General features: G+C 43.3%; 1 protein-coding gene and 1 pseudogene across 8 annotated transcripts in view; one reads left to right on the plus strand and one right to left on the minus strand.

The window, feature by feature from the left end:
• ADGRL1 (adhesion G protein-coupled receptor L1) overlaps positions 1-21,462 on the plus strand; it is a 176,280-nt gene that overhangs the window by 2,272 nt on the left and 152,546 nt on the right. The gene's annotated exons all lie outside the window — the stretch shown is intronic.
• On the minus strand, positions 14,860-15,014 carry LOC140705083 (U1 spliceosomal RNA; annotated as a pseudogene).

Here is a 21,462-nt window from a genome sequence, read left to right on the forward strand (position 1 = left end):
GGGAGCGAGGAAACAGGCTCCGATTATTTTAATTTGATACCAACATTGTTTCTAAAATAAGATCCCAAGCTAGACTGAGGATTGCTACAGATCTGTTTGGTTTTAAATTTTTCATTGGGGGGGAGGTAGAAATAGAGCAGATCTAGTCTCATGGCAGCCTGTGGTGAGCTTCTGCCCCCTCCCCCGCTCCCAGTAAGGAAATAAATAGTCTTGGGGGGGGGGACACAGAACACTAGGAATTGATATGGTTAGAAAAGAGTCTCTCTCTCTCTGTGTGTGTATTTGTCTGTGAGTGTGTGTGTGAGAGATGAGGAGCACGGCATGATTAGCTAAAGAAAAGGGACAAATATAGACATTGGAGAGAGAGAGAGAGAGAGAAATGTAGCTGAAGGATGCACAGATGGACAGATGAAGGGGGAATGGATGATCATATAAAGAACCTGTTAGTAATCTTCTCCTTTCTTTCCCCATTTATTGTATGTAAGGCCCCCCCTCACCAATTTCCTTTGGTGGGTTTCTGCTTTCAGTGGAGATGAAATGGTCCCCATCCTCTCCACACACACCCCCACCTTCCCTCCTCAGCTATAAATGCATTTTCACAATGTTGGGTTGCTTGTGAAAGGTGAGGAAGCTTGAAGATGTTGAGCCAAAATGCTTTGGGGAATATAGAATATTGTATGAGATTTGTTAGAAGGATGAGTTAGGAATGGGAAGGATAACTTGCTCTTCCTTTATGAAGCCCTCTCATTTTGGCATCGTGGGGGTGGGTGAGTAGCAGGCAAAATTTCTTCCTTTTTGCCCTAACAGCTGCTTCTAAAGGTCTTCATTCTGCTCCAAATTCGGCCCTTTGCCCCCCTTCCAATATTGCTCCTAATCTTTGATTGTTTCCCTCAGAAAATGGGGATGTTATTGATTGGACCCATAGACGGACCCCCTTAGAAAATCAATCCCCAAGTTTCTAGCTTGAGTGTCTTGGATATTTTATGTTATGTGCTGTCAAATCACATCTGACATAGCAATACTAATAGGATTTCCAGGGTATGTGAGATATTTGAGGAATGGTTTTACCAGTTCTGCCGCCGCTGCCACCACCTCCCAGTGAATTTCTGTAGCCAAGTGGGGATTTGAACTGGGTCTCCTGAGTTCTAATCTGTCACTGTATCCACTACGCCTCGTTGGCATCCTTGAATATACTAGAATCAGCTATGCCTGTAGCTGTGCTCCAGAGAATATTGGTAAAATGGAACATCTCTGGGATAGTAGAGAGTGAGAAAGAGCAGGCAGTGGTTTTGATGGAAGGTTTTGGAGCATGCCTGGCAGCAAGAAAATGGAAAGACAGGACACTGGAAAACAAGGAGAAGCCCCAAGACTCCTGCCGCCAACTTCACCCTTTTCTTGAAGGAAAATGTTCCTGGGTTGCATTGAAACATGGCCTACTTGATCAGCTTAGGAAGACCTGGGGAGCAGAACTTCCAGGTCCTGCAGCTACAGAATCCCTGCCTGCCAAGCAAAGGTATTATTGCCCATAAAATGAGTCCTTAATTTGAAAAGCTAGATGCACTGGCATTTAAATGTACCTGGAAGTCATGATGGCCCTTGACTTGGACATTCAATGCTATACATTCATCTGTGTTTGAACTACTTGTGATCTGCCTGGGTTGCAGGAAATATGCTTTTCGATGCTTAATTAACTATAAGATCAAACCGTATTATTTTTGCATAGAATCTTAAGCTAAGAGATTACATTTAGCGCATTTTAGTGGATGTGTGTACTCGGGGATAATTTTGAGGAGCTGCTCAGAATATCCCAACGGTGAAGTGAGCAGCAGGGTTTGTCTTAATGTGGTCACGCAATCAGTGGCTATTGGACGTAGCAACGATATGGAATGTCTCCAGAACTGGAGGCAAACAGAGATAAATTCAGCTGTTAGTACTGAACAGAATAGACTCACTGCATCCATGGGACTTGTATGAATGTTGGCTTCCCAAGTCCTCCTCTTGATTTAGTAGGTCTACTGTTGGGAATAACGATTAGATTTAAACCAGTGTGGCTCTGGACATGTGGTTGGGAAACAGGAGCAAGAAGGCACTATTGCCTCTAATGTCCTGCTTGAGGACATTATAAATATTCAGTTGGCCTCCATGAAGAACAGGATGTGGACTAGGCAAGGCTTTTGGTTTGATCCAGTAGGGCTTACTTTTGTTTCTGATGAGACCCCAGCTTGCTGTTTCAGCTGTGCCAGAATTAGGAAGCTGACTTCATTTAGAGCCTTAGGCTTCACTCACCTTCATCCGTGCCTTGTGTGTCATTTACCTTGCCTGCTCAGTTAGTCAGGGCAAAGAGGATGGTTTAATGCTGTGATTTTGCCCTGTGTATCTCTTAAGACCTTAAGAGAATCTGGCAAGAATCTGGTTTGGAATTGGAACATGTAGCAGAAGACAGGCCCTACATGAATTAGCGCCATGTGTCCCATGCCACTGAACTGTGATAACTTGCAGTAGTTGGTGTTAAACTCTTTGAGTAACTCAGATGAGCTGGGTTTCTGCCCCCCCCATGTTGCATTGAGACGTATGTCATATACATTCTGTAACTGAAGGCCTTAGGAATGGACCTCAACAGATGGGAAACCCTGACATCTGAGCGTTCAGCCTGGAGTTGCATCACAGCCTCTCCCAATTTGAAGAGACACTTGTCCAGCAGGCCGAGGCAAAAAGGCAGTCCCGAAACCAGCAAAATCAGGGAGCTGGACAGGGGACAGTCTGTATTTGTCTTCAGTGTGGAAGGGATTGTCACGCTTGAATCGGCCTTCTCAGCGACACTAGACGCTGTTCCAAGTCCTCCATACGGAGCACGTTACCATAGACTCTTGAGACTGAAGGATGCCTAGTCTACTCTGTAACTGATATGAAATCAGTGGTTGCTGTCCTTTTTCTCTTTGTGCTGAACATTTCTTGAAATCAAAGATGGTGCCATATTATCACAGTGAGAGACCAACTGGAAGGATGCTTTTGGTGCAATTGAAATTCACGTAATTTATCCCTCCCTTTCCACCGATACACTTCATTCACAAACCCAAAGAATGCAGCAGATAAACATCCTTCTGCACACCTTTGTAGAATTTTTGCAGAATCCCATTCAAAGAGAAATGCGTAGCATAGAACATTTCTACTTGCTGAGCATACAAAGTGGTCTTAGACTCGGTCTGTGCTCCTCAAATATTGTTCCAAATAAACTGATTTTTGGGGTATGGAGCCACAACAAGTACAAGAATTAAAGTCATGCAGGACTCAGTTTGCATGGAGGATGGGTATCTACTTTCCTGTCTTGTAGAACAAAAAAAAAAAAAAGTCATTGTCTTACGTTAGATTTAAAAAACAAGGTAGAATATATCTTGCTGCCAGTGGGGGAGAAGAACTGTGATCTTTGGAGGCAGCTGATAAATACATGTTAAATTACACTTTCCAAATACGTTTTCCTTCCAGAAGTTGGTCCCAAGGTTTTGTTGAAATGTAGGAATACTTTCAAGTTCTCCTCTGGATGTTGAAACTCACTAGTGAGCCATAAATCTATTCATCTCTCCTGAGATGTCCAATTTCTTTTGGGAAACCAGCATAGTGTTGGGATGATGGGAGATAAGTCTTTCCTAAGGTTCCTGTGCTATTTGACTTGTAAATTAAAGGGTCCTCCTACTCTAGTAAGATAAGCTAGCATGGATTCTTTTGGGGGGGGGGTTCTTTCGTTTGAGGAGTTCCGTAACTCAGATATTTTGCTTCAATGCTGTGTGCCTGGTTTATGCGTGGTGGTGGACACATACAAGCCAAGATGTTATGACCTCTTCAGCTTAATGTGGATCTGCTCATATCTGTTCTTTACCATTGAAGAACTTGCCCCTGTTCTGGCATCTGAGGAACCTGTGGTGCAGTATATATTGGGGGGGGGTGTCCTTTGAGAAGTTTACCTTGGACTATAGTTTGGTGTAAACTGGCATCTGTTTCTTGGGAGTCAGTAAAGTTGGGTCGCCTGCTGGTTGTAAATCAGCATTTCTCTTTTTAAGTGGATGGGCATTGGGCTGATGAACACCAGCTGGAGGTGTGCAGCCTTTTGCCAAATACATTTGTGCTGCGGCCCCCGAGGAAATGTGTACAATCTGTGACTGGGTCTTCAGTGAGGCAAGCCTGTGGCATTTGCCAGGAGCCCAGATTCTGTTATTTCAGAGGATGCCATCTTCTGATGCTGCAGCACAAAAAATGCCTCTGAGCAGGGAAGCACTTCAACCCGATCTAAATCAACATCTCTCTGCATAGGCACAACCTTGTCTTAGGAACTTCACCAGCTCTTAAGCCCAAGGGAGGGAGGGAGTGTGTGCACGCACGCATGCGTGCATTCCTGTATGTGTCTGTCCAGAACCTCTTATGTGACAAGAAGAATTCCCTTCCATATTTGATCATTGAGTAGTCCATTGGACTAGATAGGCGGGATATAAATTAAATAAATAAATAAAATAAATAAATCATAGGGGAATGCAGGTGCCTTCAGAGATTCCAGCCATTTGCAAACTATCAAATGTTTCCTTGGGTTTAAGAACTTTGCATTCCTAAGAATACTGGAAGAACTGCTTGGCATCTCATGACTTATATATGCAGACTATCCAAAGATTGCAGCAGGAAGTGGGGAGAGCAATTTGACGACGACGACGACGACAACAACAACAACAACAACAACAACAACAACAATTATTTCCTCTCTATCCATTCCTACAGTGTGTGTGTGGGTGGCTTTTCTTAGCTCGTGTATGTAGGCTTTTAAAAAAAATTAATGATTATTATTTAGTTAAGGAGTGTGTGGGCGTCTGCAGCCAATTTCTGAAACTGCATACCTGTCGTGCTTTCAGCCAGGGGGAATATTTCTCCAAGGGCCTCCAGCAATAACACTAAATATATTCATCGCACTTCTGCTCATGTCCATGCATAGATGCTTCTGTGTGTGTATGAGCATATGCTTATGTGCACACACACACACACATCAGTGTAAGGATATGAACTGACCATGTTCTGCATATACATATGCCTGTGTGTGCATATCCTTTAGTGGCTCACACTTATAACATGTCGTCTATTTTGTCATGCATTCTTCAGTGATCAGCATGGCAGATGAATGCATGACAAAACAGATGACATGTTATAAGTGTGAGCACTAAAGGATATGCACACACAGGCATATGTATATGCAGGAGAACATGATCAATTCATATACTTACACTGATGTGTGTGTGTGTGCACATAAGCATATGCTCATGCATTGACTATGCCCTCATAGTCAACAAAAGAGTGGGAAAAGCTGTAATGGGATACAATCTCAAAAACGATAGAATGATGTCAATACGAATCCAAGGCAGACCTTTCAACATCGCAATAATACAAGTTTATGCACCAACCTCCACTGCTGAGGAGACTGAAATTGAACAGTTTTATGAAGAATTACAACACCTTCTAGAACTGACACCAAAGAAAGATGTTCTTCTCATCCTAGGGGACTGGAATGCTAAAGTAGGGAGCCAAGAGATAAAAGGAACAACAGGGAAGTTTGGCCTTGGAGTTCAGAACGAAGCAGGACAAAGGCTAATAGAGTTTTGTCAAGAGAATAAGCTGGTCATCACAAACACTCTTTTCCAACAACACAAAAGGTGACTCTATACATGGAAATCACCAGATGGGCAATATCGAAATCAGATTGATTATATTCTCTGCAGCCAAAGATGGAGTCAGCAAAAACAAGACCTGGAGCTGACTGTGGCTCTGATCATCAGCTTCTCATAGCAAAATTCAAGCTTAGACTGAAGAGAGTAGGAAAAACCACTGGGCCACTCAGGTATAATCTAAACCAAATCCCCTATGAGTACACAGTGGAAGTAAAGAACAGATTTAAGGAACTAGATTTGGTGGACAGAGTGCCTGAAGAACTTTGGATAGAGGCTCGTAACATTGTCCAGGAGGCAGCAACAAAAACCATCCCAAAGAAAAGGAAATGCAAGAAAGCAAAATGGCTGTCCAGCGAGGCCTTAGAAATAGCCGAGAGGAGAAGGGAAGCAAAATGCAAGGGAGATAGGGAAAGTTACAGAAAGTTGAATGCAGACTTCCAAAGAATAGCAAGGAGGGACAAGAGGGCCTTCTTAAATGAACAATGCAAAGAAATAGAGGAAAATAACAGAAAAGGAAAAACCAGAGATCTGTTCAGGAAAATTGGAGATATTAGAGGAACATCTCGCGCAAAGATGGACATGATAAAGGACAAAAATGGGAGGGACCTAGCAGAAGCAGAAGACATCAAGAAGAGGTGGCAAGAATACACAGAGGAATTATATCAGAAAGATGTGGATATCCCGGACATCCCAGACAATGTAGTTGCTGACCTTGAGCCAGACATCCTGGAGAGTGAAGTCAAGTGGGCCTTAGAAAGCCTGGCTAACAACAAGGCCAGTGGAGGTGATGGCATTCCAGTTGAACTCTTTGAAATCTTGAAAGATGATGCTGTTAAGGTGCTACACTCAATATGCCAGCAAGTTTGGAAAACCCAACAGTGGCCAGAGAATTGGAAAAGATCAGTCTACATCCCAATCCCAAAGAAAGGCAGTGCCAAAGAATGCTCCAACTACCGCACAATTGCACTCATTTCACATGCTAGCAAGGTTATGCTCAAAATCCTCCAAGGCAGGCTTCAGCAGTATGTGGACCGAGAACTCCCAGAAGTACAAGCTGGATTCCAAAGAGGCAGAGGAACTAGAGACCAAATTGCTAACTTGCGCTGGATTATGGAGAAAGCCAGAGAGTTCCAGAAAAATATCTACTTCTGCTTCATTGACTATGCAAAAGCCTTTGACTGTGTGGACCACAACAAACTATGGCAAGTTCTTAAAGAAATGGGAGTGCCTGACCACCTTATCTATCTCCTGAGAAACCTATATGTGGGACAGGAAGCAACAGTTAGAACTGGATATGGAACAACTGATTGGTTCAAAATTGGGAAAGGAGTACGACAAGGCTGTATATTGTCCCCCGGCTTATTTAATTTATATGCAGAATACATCATGCGGAAGGCTGGACTGGAGGAATCCCAAGCTGGAATTAAGATTGCCAGAAGAAATATCAACAATCTCCGATATGCAGATGACACCACTCTGATGGCAGAAAGTGAGGGGGAATTAAAGAACCTTGTAATGAGGGTGAAAGAGGAGAGTGCAAAAAACGGTCTGAAACTCAACATCAAAAAAACTAAGATCATGGCCACTGGTCCCATCACCTCCTGGGAAATAGAAGGGGAAGATATGGAGGCAGTGACAGATTTTATTTTCCTGGGGTCCATGATCACTGCAGATGGAGACAGCAGCCATGAAATTAAAATACGCCTGCTTCTTGGGAGGAAAGCGATGACAAACCTTGACAGCATCTTAAAAAGCAGAGACATCACCTTGCCAACAAAAGTCCGAATAGTCAAAGCTATGGTTTTTCCTGTCGTGATGTATGGAAATGAGAGCTGGACCATAAAGAAAGCAGACCGCCAAAGAATTGATGCCTTTGAATTGTGGTGCTGGAGGAGGCTCTTGAGAGTCCCCTGGACTGCAAGGAGAACAAACCTATCCATTCTAAAGGAAATCAACCCTGAGTACTCACTGGAAGGACAGATCCTGAAGCTGAGGCTCCAGTACTTTGACCATCTAATGAGAAGAAAAGACTCCCTGGAAAAGACCCTGATGTTAGGAAAGTGTGAGGGCAAGAGGAGAAGGGGACGACCGAGGATGAGATGGCTGGACAGTGTCTGCGAAGCAACCAACATGAATTTGACACAACTCCAGGAGGCAGTAGAAGATAGGAGGGCCTGGCGTGCTCTGGTCCATGGGGTCACGAAGAGTCGGACACGACTAAGCGACTAAACGACGACAAACATGCATTGACTCTGCTCATTCCCAGCAAATGCCTGGGGATTAAAAGCAATATGTTGGGAATGATTAGGAATGATTTACCAGGATTCTGCTTGGGATGATGGAGCCAAATGAGAGCAAAGGGTTAGGATCACCTTCTCCTCTCCTGTTCTCTATGTGCACTATCTTAGATTCAGAGCTTTGAAGTAATTTGTTATAGGTAGCAAGGACTAAATTTCTGTTTGTTCCCCCCTCCCGTGCATTGGGCCATTCCACATATGATTGTCTTTTTGTGTTAACTGCACAAGGGAGTATTCACAGTTGCACACAAATAGCCATGTTGTTTTATAGAATGGGTTGGTCTTCTTCTTGCAAGCTAGTTGAAAGGAACTGATGAGCCACCAGGAGTTTGCTGAAACTACTGTGGAGCATTCCATCTCTGGAGGAGGTCGGCTAGGTGATTACTGATAGGATTCTGGCTATTGTTACTAGTAATGAGTTGCTGTTGGGAGTGGATAGCAATGGGTTAATGGCATTTTAAAAATTTCATAACGTTCACACCAATGTTTCGCATTACTTTCTATACTACTGGGGTGATTTGGGGCCATTTTTTAAAGTTAAAAGGTGGTTAAATTAAACAAAAAGCAACATATTGGTGAAGCATTGCTTATTCTGGCCTGGGGCCACTATTTAAATTCCCCACACTGCCCCAGAATGACACAGCATGTGGGAAATAAAAATGGTGACTTGAGCTTTGCGCCTGGAGGTGTTTAGAGCCTGGCTCAGACCAACCTGGCTGTTGTAGATGCCGACGGCTGCCCGTTTCCTCTGCCGGAGGAGCCTGCCAGGCTGCCCAGAGGAAGAGAGGGCCTGCCGTAGGGTTCTTCCCTGCCCGTCAGGACTTTTCAGATTGGGAGCTGGCTGTATCTCTCAGTCTCCACAGCTGTGCCCAGATGTGGAGGTGCTGTCACTTTCTGACAAAGGATGCATGATTTGGCCATCTTGGATTGCTCTGGAGCAGAGGTAGGCAATTGTTTTTGACTCAAAGGGCAGCATCCAATATTGGCAGATACAAACCACGCATGGGCACATAAATAACCTACAGTATTCCCTCACATACACCTCAGTGTCCAGAGCTGGGTTAAGCCTCCTCTCCCTTCTAGAGGAGGACCAAAGGTCTTGCCCACCTGCCAGCAATCTCAACTGACACTGTTGTTTCCCTGTTGCTGCCGAGGATGGAAAATAGCAGTCTCTGAAGTCCAGAGACTGCAGTCTCCTACTTCCATTGTCCATCTGATCACAGAAGAATTATGGGGGACTGCTGGTGTGGTTCTGGTAGCTTTGGCCCCAGAGGCTCATACTATGTGTCCTTGCCCTAACAGGGTTCCATTTCACAATGGGGAAAATGCATCAATTATGTTTGAATCCTCTGTTTTCCTGCTTTGTGCCTTGAGAAACCAAGGCTTCCTTTCCTTCTTAGATACAGGATTTCAAAGAACAGGATGGGATCTGGGGCTAGATTACAGTTCCTAGCATTTCCGACAAAAATCTGGAGGGCTGCAGGTTCTCCATCCCTAACCAGGGAGGTTTTAAAAAGGGTTGGTTAGAAGTAAGCTTTGCCCAGTTTGAGCCATTTGTTGCCTCTGTATGTGAAATGGTCTAGTCCTAGAACCATGGGTGCCAGGCTGGGGCTCTACCCACTTAGGAGATGTGGCTTCAAATCCCCATTCAGCCTTTCGGGGGATAGCAATGGTGAAAGGTTTCACATATCTTTCCATAAGCCAGATGTAACGTGATGGTACATAACAACAAAACCATGCTGCCCTGACCTGTTTTTGGAGACATCTTATGACTAGTATCCATCCATCCATCCATCCATCCATCCATCCATCCATCCATCCATCCATCCATCCATCCATCCATCCATCCATCCATCCATCCATCCATCTAATCTACCTACCTACCTACCTACCTACCTACCTACCTACCTACCTACCTACCTACCTACCTACCTACCTACCTACCTACCTACCTACCTACCTACCTACCTACCTACCTACCTACCTACCTATCTTTGTCAAAAAACAACCTCCATTCCTTTTTCTAAACTTTGCTATGTAGCTACAATAGGCTTTTCTCTACATGATACTTTTAAAAATACACCACATGTTGCCTTCCATCACATCCTGCCCCAATGACTAATCTGTGGGAAGTAAGTAGTATGTAAACCTCTGAATGGTCTTCACTGTTTTTGCTGCTTTTGACCATTATCCCTAATCCTTGCACAGTCAGTGATCATTAGCAATACTGGTTGGGGATGATGGGGGTTGTAACCAAAAACATTTAGAGCACTCCAGGTTGGAGAAGGTTGCAATCACTAATTGCTTCTTTTCTCTATATGACTGCCAATGAAATGAATACCATCTCCCACATTGGATGTTTTATCATTATCCATTTTTCACAAGACACACTATTTTTTATATGTGTTCACTTTTGCCGTGTTTGAAGTTCAGAGGTAACACCTGTACTTGCTAGAAGGTATATATGCACTTAATACAATGTCTATAGCACTTCCTAACCGGTATTTATGTTTTTATCCTATATTATTAATACATGCATGTACATGCATAAAACATGTGAGAACATCTTTGTCTTTTTCGATAGCGAACCAAACCTGAGTCCCCGATGCCTGTACTCTACAGTCCCGGAAGCTGTTGGACTGCATCTCGTAGACTTCTTTATGATTGATTATGCTCCCTAAGGCTGGTGGGAGTTGTAGTCCAACAAAATCTGGAGGGTTGCTCTTGGCCCACTGCTGCTGTACATGGTCTAGTTGTCTGCACATATTCTAGACTGCATTTGCATTGCTTCAGGCAAGTGAGAGGTTATTTCCAGCCAGAGGATGAAACTTAGCATTGCGCATTTGGATGTGTTGATTATCAGCCATGCAAATTTAAAATTGCTTCTTGCCTAGCAGGGATATTGCACTTAGTAACACACCTGGTTCAGCAGAGTTAAGACTGGCCTGGTGGAAACCCTAATGATAATTGATCTGTAGGTTATTGGTGAAGACTGCTTAGAGAATAAGTGTTGAAGCCAAGAGAGTGTCAGTCATTTCTGCTTGCTTTGGGATCTCTCCTGTTGGAGGCTTCATTCAAAGAGAAAAGGAGAGGGAGTTGCAATGGATCTCCGGAGTTGCAGAAAGGAGGTGATGTAGTAGCTGGAGGGAGAAGACAGAACAGGGGCTGGCATTGAGCTGGAGCTTTTCCCAGTGGTTAAGATGGTTGAGAAGTTGCCTTCTTGGAATGTGGTGTGTCTGGTAGCTTGTGAAAATGGATTAGTTTCCTGTTTTACTTGTGGATAGAATGGGAAATGCTACTTGTTATGTTTGAGTCCAGTAAAGTATACTGACTACTGTGCAACACCTATGTGAAAGTGATAATGACCCGTATTTGTTCAGTTGCTTTGGCTTGACACTTCCAGAGTCACACTTTGTTCCTCCTAGTGTACTTACTGTGTTGCTTTCTGCAGGAATCTTAAGGTCCAATTGCCTGTTCTCTGCCTTTGTTCCACAATCTGACTGTGATTTCACAACCTTTGGAACTCAGATCAACTCACATCTTGCAAGAAGCGATTACCTTATCCTCACACCTTAGGTTCCTCATAATATTCCTCTTTTCCTGTTTCTTTCCGTTTTTCCTACCAATTATTGTTATTCACTCATCCTTGTCTTCTCCTAATATCTAAAGTACGGTAGCCTCAGTTTGGGCATTTTAGCCTCTAGCTAGAGTTCAGGTTTGATCTGATTTGTAGTCCTGGCAATCCATAAGAGCCATGCAGATTTCTTTCACCAGTACATTTTGATTGAATCAATAAGGGAGCTCAATTTCATCGTGAGGAGGGAGGGCTTCTTTCAGGGCCAGCCTACTGAGTGCAGTGGCTAGAAGAGGTTCCTCTTGATGCAGTGGTGCTCCAACTGGCTGGAAGAACCGTTTATGTCAGCATCTCTGACGTTTTGTTGCATCTCTCCTCTTTGGCTCAGTTTGGCTAGGGATGGTCTAGCTTGGACTAGTTTTGCTGCTGAAGAATTGTCTGGAGACCGTAACAGAATGCTCTAACCACAGTGGCAGTGCTGGCGATTGCAGAGGTCAGTGTGACAGCAGCTTCCTTTTGGAAGGCCTGATTCAGGCAGGTTTCAGGCAAATAAACTGGATAACTGGGAAGATAATTTTTTTTTTTTTAGTAACTGGGAAACCATTGGTCCTTGAGAATTTCTGAACCACCACTTTCATAACCCCTTGGTTCTGCTAGCTGGGATTTCTGGTATTTGAAGGCAGAAACATCAGGAGGTTCCCTAGCCATGTTATGGGCGTGCCATGAGCAGCTCTGTGTGTGGGACATATAAAATAAAGGCAACTTCTCACCTGTAAATTAACTCATCTTGCAGAAATAAGATTATGTTTAGGATTCTACCACCTGGCTTTTTGTCTGAAAATTTCCTATTCCTGAGTCTGCCTTTTGAAACTATATTTAGTATAACCTAAGATTTTGCTGAATTGTATCAATACCTGGCTTCCTTTTGAAGGAAATCAAAGTAGTGTACACATATTTCTTTAAAAGCATCCTCCATAGATCAAACCTTAGCAGCTAGCCAAACTGGTCTCCCAAAATAAAGGCATGCAGAACTCATGAGGAGATGCCTTTTAATGCATTTAAAAAAAAAACAGAATGAGATTTCAAGAGTTATTCATGGTGTACTGAAAGCAAAAATAAAAATATGAAAGACAGACAGCATTGAGGGGGAAAATATCTTAATCCTTCCCTGTCCATATCTATCATCAGGTAGAAGTGATTTGTGTCTTCCTTTTGGATAGTCATATGTTTGTATCTTACCTGCTTCCTTGTGGCTGTTGTTTTGTGTTCTATTTAGGACACACTACAAAGCCTATAATTCCTGGTAAACTTGAGCTGATAGCAGATCTAACATATTTGCAGGGCGTCAGTTTGTGGAATTTATGTGGAAATCTCTTTTAATTCCTCATTTTCTGCTGCAGGTCCTGCAGTGAAGACCAATTTCCTTTAGTGCAGGATAGTGCTTTCTGTCTGGATTGGAGTTTCCAGAGATGGTGACAAAATCAGGCTTTTCCCTTCAAGATGTGGTTTTTGACAAGTGATTTGGTCCAATAAGGGGAAGAGAGTCAGTCCAACATTCTTATGCCTGAGGTGAGGGACAAAATGGATCTCCCTCTTTATTCCAAGTACAGAAGCAGATTGAACTGGCAATAGCACTAATGGGGAGTTGTTTTGAAGACACCCAAGGCATGAAGCTAGTTGAAAGGAACTGATGAGCCACCAGGAGGTTCGAGTGCTGTGCTTTTTCTTCCACCCAGCACCCACTTCATGAGGTGGTCACATTACTCTGCCTGGTGTCAGTCCTTTGGGCAGTCTCCATGCACCTGAAGGCCTACACTCTGCAGATGCGAATATTTATCTGTTCTCCAGCTTGGGCTGGACGATGACCAGATGTCAGAGAGATCCGTTGTGGGAAGAGGCTGTTGCAGTGGCTCTGTGACTTTCAATGGAATCCTGTCACTCTTAATAAGATCACCTTCCTCCTGTCAATAATATCACTCATTGCTGAGGCACAAGAAGGGGGAGAGATGTCAAGTCTTTCAGCCCACTCACCAGTGATGCAATATTTTAGTGAAGTAATATCCCAGAGCAATAGGAGATTCTGAGGTCTAATTTGGTTGAAGGAAATATTTAATATAGCCATAGATGACACTTACAGAGAAGATCTTCATAATGAAAATCTGGTGTGTGTGTGTGTGTGTAGGGATGTATGTGTCACATTTCTCTCTCAGATCAAATTATTACTTGCTACAGCACAATCCCTTTCCTATACTCTTCTAACACAGCATTTACCTTTAAATATGTGGGGAGAGCTGCTTCTAGTGTTCTTTGACATGTATGTATGTACGTATGTATGTGTGTGTGTGTGTGTGTGTGTGTGTGTGTGTGTGTTTGTGCATATGACAAAGAACACATGACCTTGTCATATGTGTGTGTGTGTGTGTGTGTGTGAATGGGATTGTGCTGTGTGCGTATATATAGGGTGGGGTAAAAAACCTAATAAAAGTTTTAAAAGTATATGTATATATTTGTATATATATATGTGTGTATGTGTATATGTGTGTATGTATATATATGGGTAATATAATATATAATATATAATATAATATATATTACACTACCCATTTAAATACAGTGGTGCCTCGCTTAACAAGCACCCCGTTTAATGACAAAATTGCATAGCGATTAGGTTTTTGCGATCGCATAATGATGTTTTGAATGTTAAAAAATTGCTTGTAAGTGCTGTTTCACTTACCGATTTTTGCATAGCGATTTTTTTCCAACAGCTGATCGGCGGTTCCAAAATGGCTGCCGGAAAAAAATGGCCGCCCGCTCTTTTTTGGGACGGATTCCTCGCTTACTGGGCAGCAAAAATGGCTGCCGTATGGAGGATTTTTGCTTAAAGGTAAGTTTTTACCCCATTGGAACGCATTGAAGGGGTTTCAATGCGTTTCAGTGGGGTTTTTTAAATCGCATAGCAATGTTTTCGGTTAGCCACTGTACCATATTTTTTGCTCCATAAGACACACTTCCCCTCCAAATAGTGGGGGAGAAAGTATGTGCGTCTTATGGAACAAATACAGTAAAAAAGGGGTTCAACCACCACCACCCAGAAGCCCCCCACTGCCATGCTGGGAGGCCTCTGAACTAGCACCAGAGACTGCGTGCTGTTTGGACCTCTCTGCACTGCTGGCTTTCTAGGATCTGCTTCCTGGAGCCCACCTGGAAAACCAGCAAGGCCAACAGGCCTATGGCAGTAGGCAGTGAAAACAGCCAAGGACAAAAGGGGAAAGAGTAAATCTAGAAAAACCAGGGGAAACCACAAACACAATCCCCCACTTAGGCAGTTGATTTTCCCACATTTGGAGAAATCACAGGGATCAGCACATCCAAAGTACAATAGATGAGCCTCACCCTGGGAAAGCCACTTTGATGATCTTGGTATCTCCCCTGCCAGGTATGAGTTGGAATGTTCTCTGAACCTCCTGCCCCTTTCTGTGCCCTGTCCCCCAAAGGCATGGTGACCCCCCTGGCTGCACCTGATCAGAACAGGGCTGCACAGCCCCAGTCCCGAAAGAGGCCAAGAGAGCTACTCAGTATTTTGGGGTACCCCACAGGACCCCCATCAGAGGCTGGATGTTCCTCCCACAATCCTCCAGTGCACAGATATTAGCATACCTAATATGCGGGGAAGGCAGGGAAAGCGGGGAAATTCAACCTTTCAGTTAGTGAAGAAGCTGCTTCTCTGCTTCCTTGCTAGTCCAAGCAGTTAGAGAGCTGGGAGAGAGACCTGGGACTGCCTGGTATTGTCGGTTTAAAATGTAAAATTTAGTTTAAAAGCTGTTTGGGTTAGTGCTTGGGTGAAAAGATGCTCCATTTGAGTTGAAACCCGCTTGTGTAGAAACGTGCATACATGCTTCAAAAGCTGCCTAGGAAGTGTTCAGACCATCGCCGATCAGCTGTTAGGTGGGGAGAGGGGAGGGGAAAGGAGCAGGAGCAGGAGCGGAGAAGAGCACAAAATGGTTGCCGGCTGCCTGCTGGCTTTTAGCTGTTTGGCTGTTTTTTAAACTTTCTGACCTTTCCCCCTCCCCATAAAAATGCATTAATTAATTTTCAATGCATTTCTATGGGAAATTTGGATTCAACTTGCAAACTTTTCAACTAGTTCTGGGCATCTAATAGAGAATGTATTTCCAAAGGGTGTTGCAGCAAGGAAACTAACTGTGCCTCGTGACTTCTAACTGGATTACAGTACCTGCTTCCTGATTTCAGCTACTATAGTTTGTATTCCGTTTTTTTGGCTCATCAAGAACATTGTTCATGGCTTTGTGTGGCCTAACCTGTTGTGCCTTGCATGCTATAAACGTTCAGTTATGTCAGAAAATGGAGATTTGGTCTTATGCTGAGCATGTGCTACTGCTGGTAAATGGGATCAGGTTAAACTTTATGTTGCTGTTCTTTTGCATAACCTACAGTAAATAAGGAAAACCAGCTGTTAAATAGTATAATTCCACTATTTATCCTCCACACAACTAAAAGGGACCTCTCAATGCAGTGCCAAATCAGACAAACCATTTCTAACTTAATATAGGCTTGAGCTGTAGCTGGGCAGAGTTGCACAACAATCTCATCTGTCATTGAGACATTTCTATAAGCACGGGGAGCAGGTGGATGAAAGGAAATGTAAAATATAGGTAGAGTGGTATAGGTCTTATCACTGGCTGATAATAGTCTATATTAATGCCACTGTTGACTGCTGTTCACTTTAAATGGTTCAAATGTTATTCTGTTATAGTTTATTAATATTTTATTACACTGTTTGGTTCAGAATATATTTTCACTGTGTTCCTCCTCTAAAAATTAGGTGCGTCTTAAGGTCAGGTGCGTCTTATGGAGCAAAAAATACGGTAACTGAAGTGTGTGTATATAAGGCCTGTCCCTTTGGAATCTTTCACTTTATGGCCTGGGCTCTTTGTGTAGCATTCTGATCAAAGAACAGCAAAATGTTCATAGATGAAGGACGCTGAAAGGACAATGTTCTCAGCTAGATTGCCCACCCATCTCAAACACACAAGGCATGTATATGTTCCCAAACTACTGCTAGCATTTTAAGCAAAGTGCTTGGTTTTCTCCATGTGAGTATTTAAAACAAACACATAAACAAACAAACCCCACATCTGTTGTTAAAACAGTAGACTTTTGTTTGCTTAATGGCAAATTATCTTTTCTTCCTCTCTTCTTTGTTGCCCTTCTGTAACACCCACATCTGCTCCAGATGATCCCTCAACCCTCTAGAGCAGGGGTCTCCAAAATTTTCATAGTGAGGGCCACATAATATATTTTCCATATTTTCAAGGGCCGAAGGAATGTACGCGTACACATGCAAACATGCCCGCCCTCCCACCAGCATGCACACACTTCTTCCTGCCTGCATTCACACATGGATGGGCCTGATAAAAAGGCAAGGCAGGCCAGATGTGGTCTGCAGGCTGTCCTTTGGAGACCACTGCTCTAGATGTGTGGGGAAGAGCAGAGGTTGAAAGTTGGATACTGTGAGTTTCTGTTTTGCTGGGTTAGTGACACCACTGGAAACAACTCACTGTCTCTCCTTTTCATTTGCTGAAGTGTCATCCTTACCTTTTGGTTGCAGGAGCCATAAAGATGAAGCTAGCAAATTTCTCTGGCTGGTGAGGAGGATAGCATTACTGATGTTAAGTATACTCCCAAGTTATATGGAGTTTACAAGTAGTGCTCTATACAGTGGGCTCCAGTTGGTGGTTAAGTTGTTTACAGCTGCCAGTTGGCAACCTTTTGGTCCTAAGAAAGAGGTGTAAAAATTCCAAATTATGCTGCAATGATCCTTAAGACTGTAGTCTCAAGAGGACTGACATCAGCTCTCATGAACATGTACCACCAATTTTTGGATTCTTGTCTACCATTTTTCTGCATTATCCATGAAGAGGTTGTGCTAAGCCTGAAGAAGTGGAATTTTCTCCATGAAAGCTTGCATTTTGTTTGATTTTTTAGTGGCCCAATAAAAAGTATTGTCACCCACTCTTACATTTGTGTGATCTTGGGAGCTACACAGCATTTCCTTGTTCTATTTCTGATTAATCACATGGCAGCCAGCAACCATATCCCTTTTCATTCCGATGCAAATCCGAGTAGAAAGTGCATACAGTGGTGCCTCGATTTACAAACATCCCTACTTACGACCATTTCAACCAGCTCTGACTGCAAAATTTTGCTTCTACTTGTGACTGGAGCTTCCACTTATGAACAGAAAAAGGCAGGGAAAAAAGGTGGGAAATTTAAATTGCTAACTGTAGGTGGCGACAAGGCTGCTTCTTTGTAGCTCTTTCACCCCAGCAGTCAGAGAGTGTGCGATGGGAGGAGACTTGGGACTACCTCACTTCTGCTTCTGAGTGAGCATGTGTGTGTGTTTGCAGGGAGGCTTCGGGCTGCCTGGTAAGGTAAGGTGCTGTTTTCTGCTTTTTAAAAACTGTTCTGGGTATTTTTGCAGCGTGGTTTTGGGCTGGGGGGGATTATGTTTCTGTGCTGTGATCGGTCTTGGGGTGGTTGTTTGATTTTTGGGATTCCCCCATTTCCGATGGGTCTTGGGAGGTTTGTTTGTTTGGGTTTTTTTGCTTTTTCTCCTAATTTCCAATGGGTCTTGGGGGTTTGGTTGCTTTTGGGGGTTTCTCCCCATTTCTGATGGGTCTTGAATGCTTCCCTTGCTTTTTCCTTTGTTTCCTTCGCATTTCCGACCTGGTCCCTTTGTTCTCTGTGCATTTCCGATCTGCTCCATTTGCTTTCTGTGCATTTCCAATGGGTCTTGCATGCTTGATTGCTTTTCTTCCCCCCCCCTTCGGGCGGAAGGGATTAATCGCGTTTCCAATGAGTCTTGCAGTGATTTTTTTTTGGTGATTTTTTTCTTCGGCCACAACAAACTAATCACATTTCAATGCATTCCTATGGGAAATGGTGCTTCGACTTATGACCATTTTGAGTTAAGTCCATCTTCTGGAATGGATTATGGTCGTAAGTCAAGGCACCACTGTACTGGCAAAGTCATGGATGGAAGGCCAACAAAGGAAATTCTCATACAGATCTGATATCCTCGAATCGCCAATAAAAGAGCTGTCCTTAGATTGTGAATTGCCTCAACAAGGACCTGTTGTTTTTGCTCTTTTGTTGTGCAACTAGTAGGTGCTATATACAAAATAAATAATAAATGAGTTTAACTCTCTGCTGTGTCAGTTTGCCTGGAAAATTACAATAGGTCAGCCTACTTAGCTTTAAGCTAGGGAGAAATGTACTGTGTTTCCACAAAATTAAGACACATATTAATTTTTGCTCCAAAATGCATTAGGGCTTATTTTCAGAGGATATTTTATTTAACAGTCATGTCATCATCTTCTGGTTGCTGCACAATGGTGGAGGGCGGGGTTTCGCTTAACTGGGGCTTATTTTTGGGATAGGGCTTACATTATGAGCATCCTGAAAAATCATACTACAGTAGAGCTTTTTTTCAGGTTAGGTCTTATTTTTGGCGAAACAGGGTAAAAGAAAAATTATAGTTAGGCCTGTCAACCAGCCTATAGATTGATTGTAGTCTTGGCTTGAGCTTGAAAAATGACATTTGTCACAAAACTAGTAGGGCTTTCTATAAAATTGTGTGGAGTCTCTGAATGTGTGCATGAAGTATCCCTTAAGCCAGAATTTTACCTCCTATGAATATGCTTTAAGATATACTGACCCCAAATAGGAAAACAGTCTATTGCTCCTGGCATTTGGGACTACACCATTGGCGAAGTTAGCCATCAGCCAAACAGTTCAGATCTTATCACTAACCTAAATATGATGGAGCAGTTGTGGTTGCAGTGCCTGTAGAGATGATGGTATCATTCACTAATTAGACTCTTCTCAATAAAGGAACAAGCATGCCAAGCTTTGGATATTTCCCCACTGCCGACCCCCTCCCCAATACTGAATTCATTATTTAAAAGCAAGAAAGCAACCCTCATTATCATATCTAGAAAATTACCCCCGCTCCCCTGAACCGGCAATTTGCCTGCCATGCGGCTCCGCTCTGACTTGCCCATTAATTACAGGGATGAAAAATCATTTAGAAGCCAGGAAAGGAAACTAATTGGATCTTCCCCCCAGTAAGAATTAATGAGAGGCAGAGAAGACATAACAAGGTGGGATCCAGAATCCATAGCCATTGGAAAGGTTCAAGTTCTATATCATCCTGGATTCTTGCCACTGATTTCCTCCACCTCCCTCTCTGTTACCAAGTCTTTGGACTCTCATTTGCCTCTCTTTGCAGCAATAATGACAGATTTCCCTCTGCTCCTGTGATCTTTTCTAGCTAGACCTTTCTTTTGTATTTTCTGGGCAGCATTGGGTACAATTCTGTTTTTAGTTGCATTGTTTTTGAAAAAAGACATATCTTTGGAAGCCAGGGTATGTGAGTCAGGAGTCAATGCTCTATATATATATATATACACACACACACACACACACACACACACACACACACACACACACACACACACACACACACACACACACACACACACACACACACACACACACACACACACACACACACACAGACAGAGAGAGAGAGAGAGAGAGAGAGAGAGAGAGAGAGAGAGAGAGAGGCAATGGAGGATGGGGCAACGGTCTTGTCGAAGTCTTAATTGTATATACATGCAGAGAATTGGGCTCCATGCCTTGCCTCCTAGGGTGTGGTGGCCTTGGCTGGGTTCTTACTGTTGATATTTGTCCTGAATATCCTCAAGCCACTAAACTCTAGAAATCATCACCAGGCAAGAGATTGTGCCACGTGACGGCCAAGTGCCTGAATTACAAACATGCATGTTGCCAGTTCAAATCTAATCTCTCTACCATTAGGCAAACCCACTTCTTAAGCTAGCCACCCCATCTGCAATAGATAGATAACTGGACTGACCTGCCATAAATAACAAGGATATGGTTTGAACACTTGAAAATGCCATATACCTACAATAAAACATGCTGCTTCTACTTCTGATTGAGGTTTTCTTGCTTTCTTGCTTTATTTTAGATTCCAGTTCCTGAAAACTTTATCTAATCTGATCAGTATTAAAGAATTGTGGGAGTTGTTGTCTGAAATCTTGAGGGCCAAAGGTTCCCCATTCCTGTCTAATAACTCCTTCTCTTCCTCCTAGCAATGCATCAGTATTGCTTAGAGCTGAGCAACCAGGAGGTGAGTCAATCATGACTGCATCTCACCGTACAAGGACCTGACACAGCAGCGCTCAAACACAAGACGGCACTGCAAGGGGGCTGTGATCCAACATGCTGGGCATGATGCAGATACAGTACAAGACCCACAAACCTATTTCCTTTTAGATCGAAACCGCTGTGGAGGAACTAGGTTTGGGGCAGAACCAAAATGCTGGAGTTAGGTCTTAATCTTTCTGTATTTTGAGGAAAACTGCCTCTTTGGAGAAGGTAAACTTTGAAAAAACAGCATTGGAAAAAGGTTAACTTTCCAGTCCAGCAGCCCTAGCCCAAATAAAGGGTCTTGTGGATGTTTTTAAATTTGAAAAACAAAAACAAACCCCAAACCCCCAAACCTTGCAAGCCCGTGAACTGAGAAAAGTTAAGGGTTTTGAACTATCACTCTCACACTGGGCAGGAGATTCAGGGAGCTGTATTCCACAATGAGAATCTTCACGAGATGGGTATTCCGCAATGGTTTTCGAAGCTCTTTTCTCCCCCAGAATGTCTAATGTGGCTTTAGGGCCCGAGTGAGTCAGCAGAACCAAGAGCGGCAGCCATTGCCCAAGTTTAGGGCAGGAGAGTCTTTGCCTCTGAGCTGCCACCTCAGCTCTAAATTAGAGACGGTGTCGCTCCCAGC

The sequence above is a fragment of the Pogona vitticeps genome, chromosome 2 (genome assembly GCF_051106095.1).
Source record: "Pogona vitticeps strain Pit_001003342236 chromosome 2, PviZW2.1, whole genome shotgun sequence".
In the NCBI taxonomy this organism is placed as follows: Eukaryota; Metazoa; Chordata; class Lepidosauria; order Squamata; family Agamidae; genus Pogona; species Pogona vitticeps.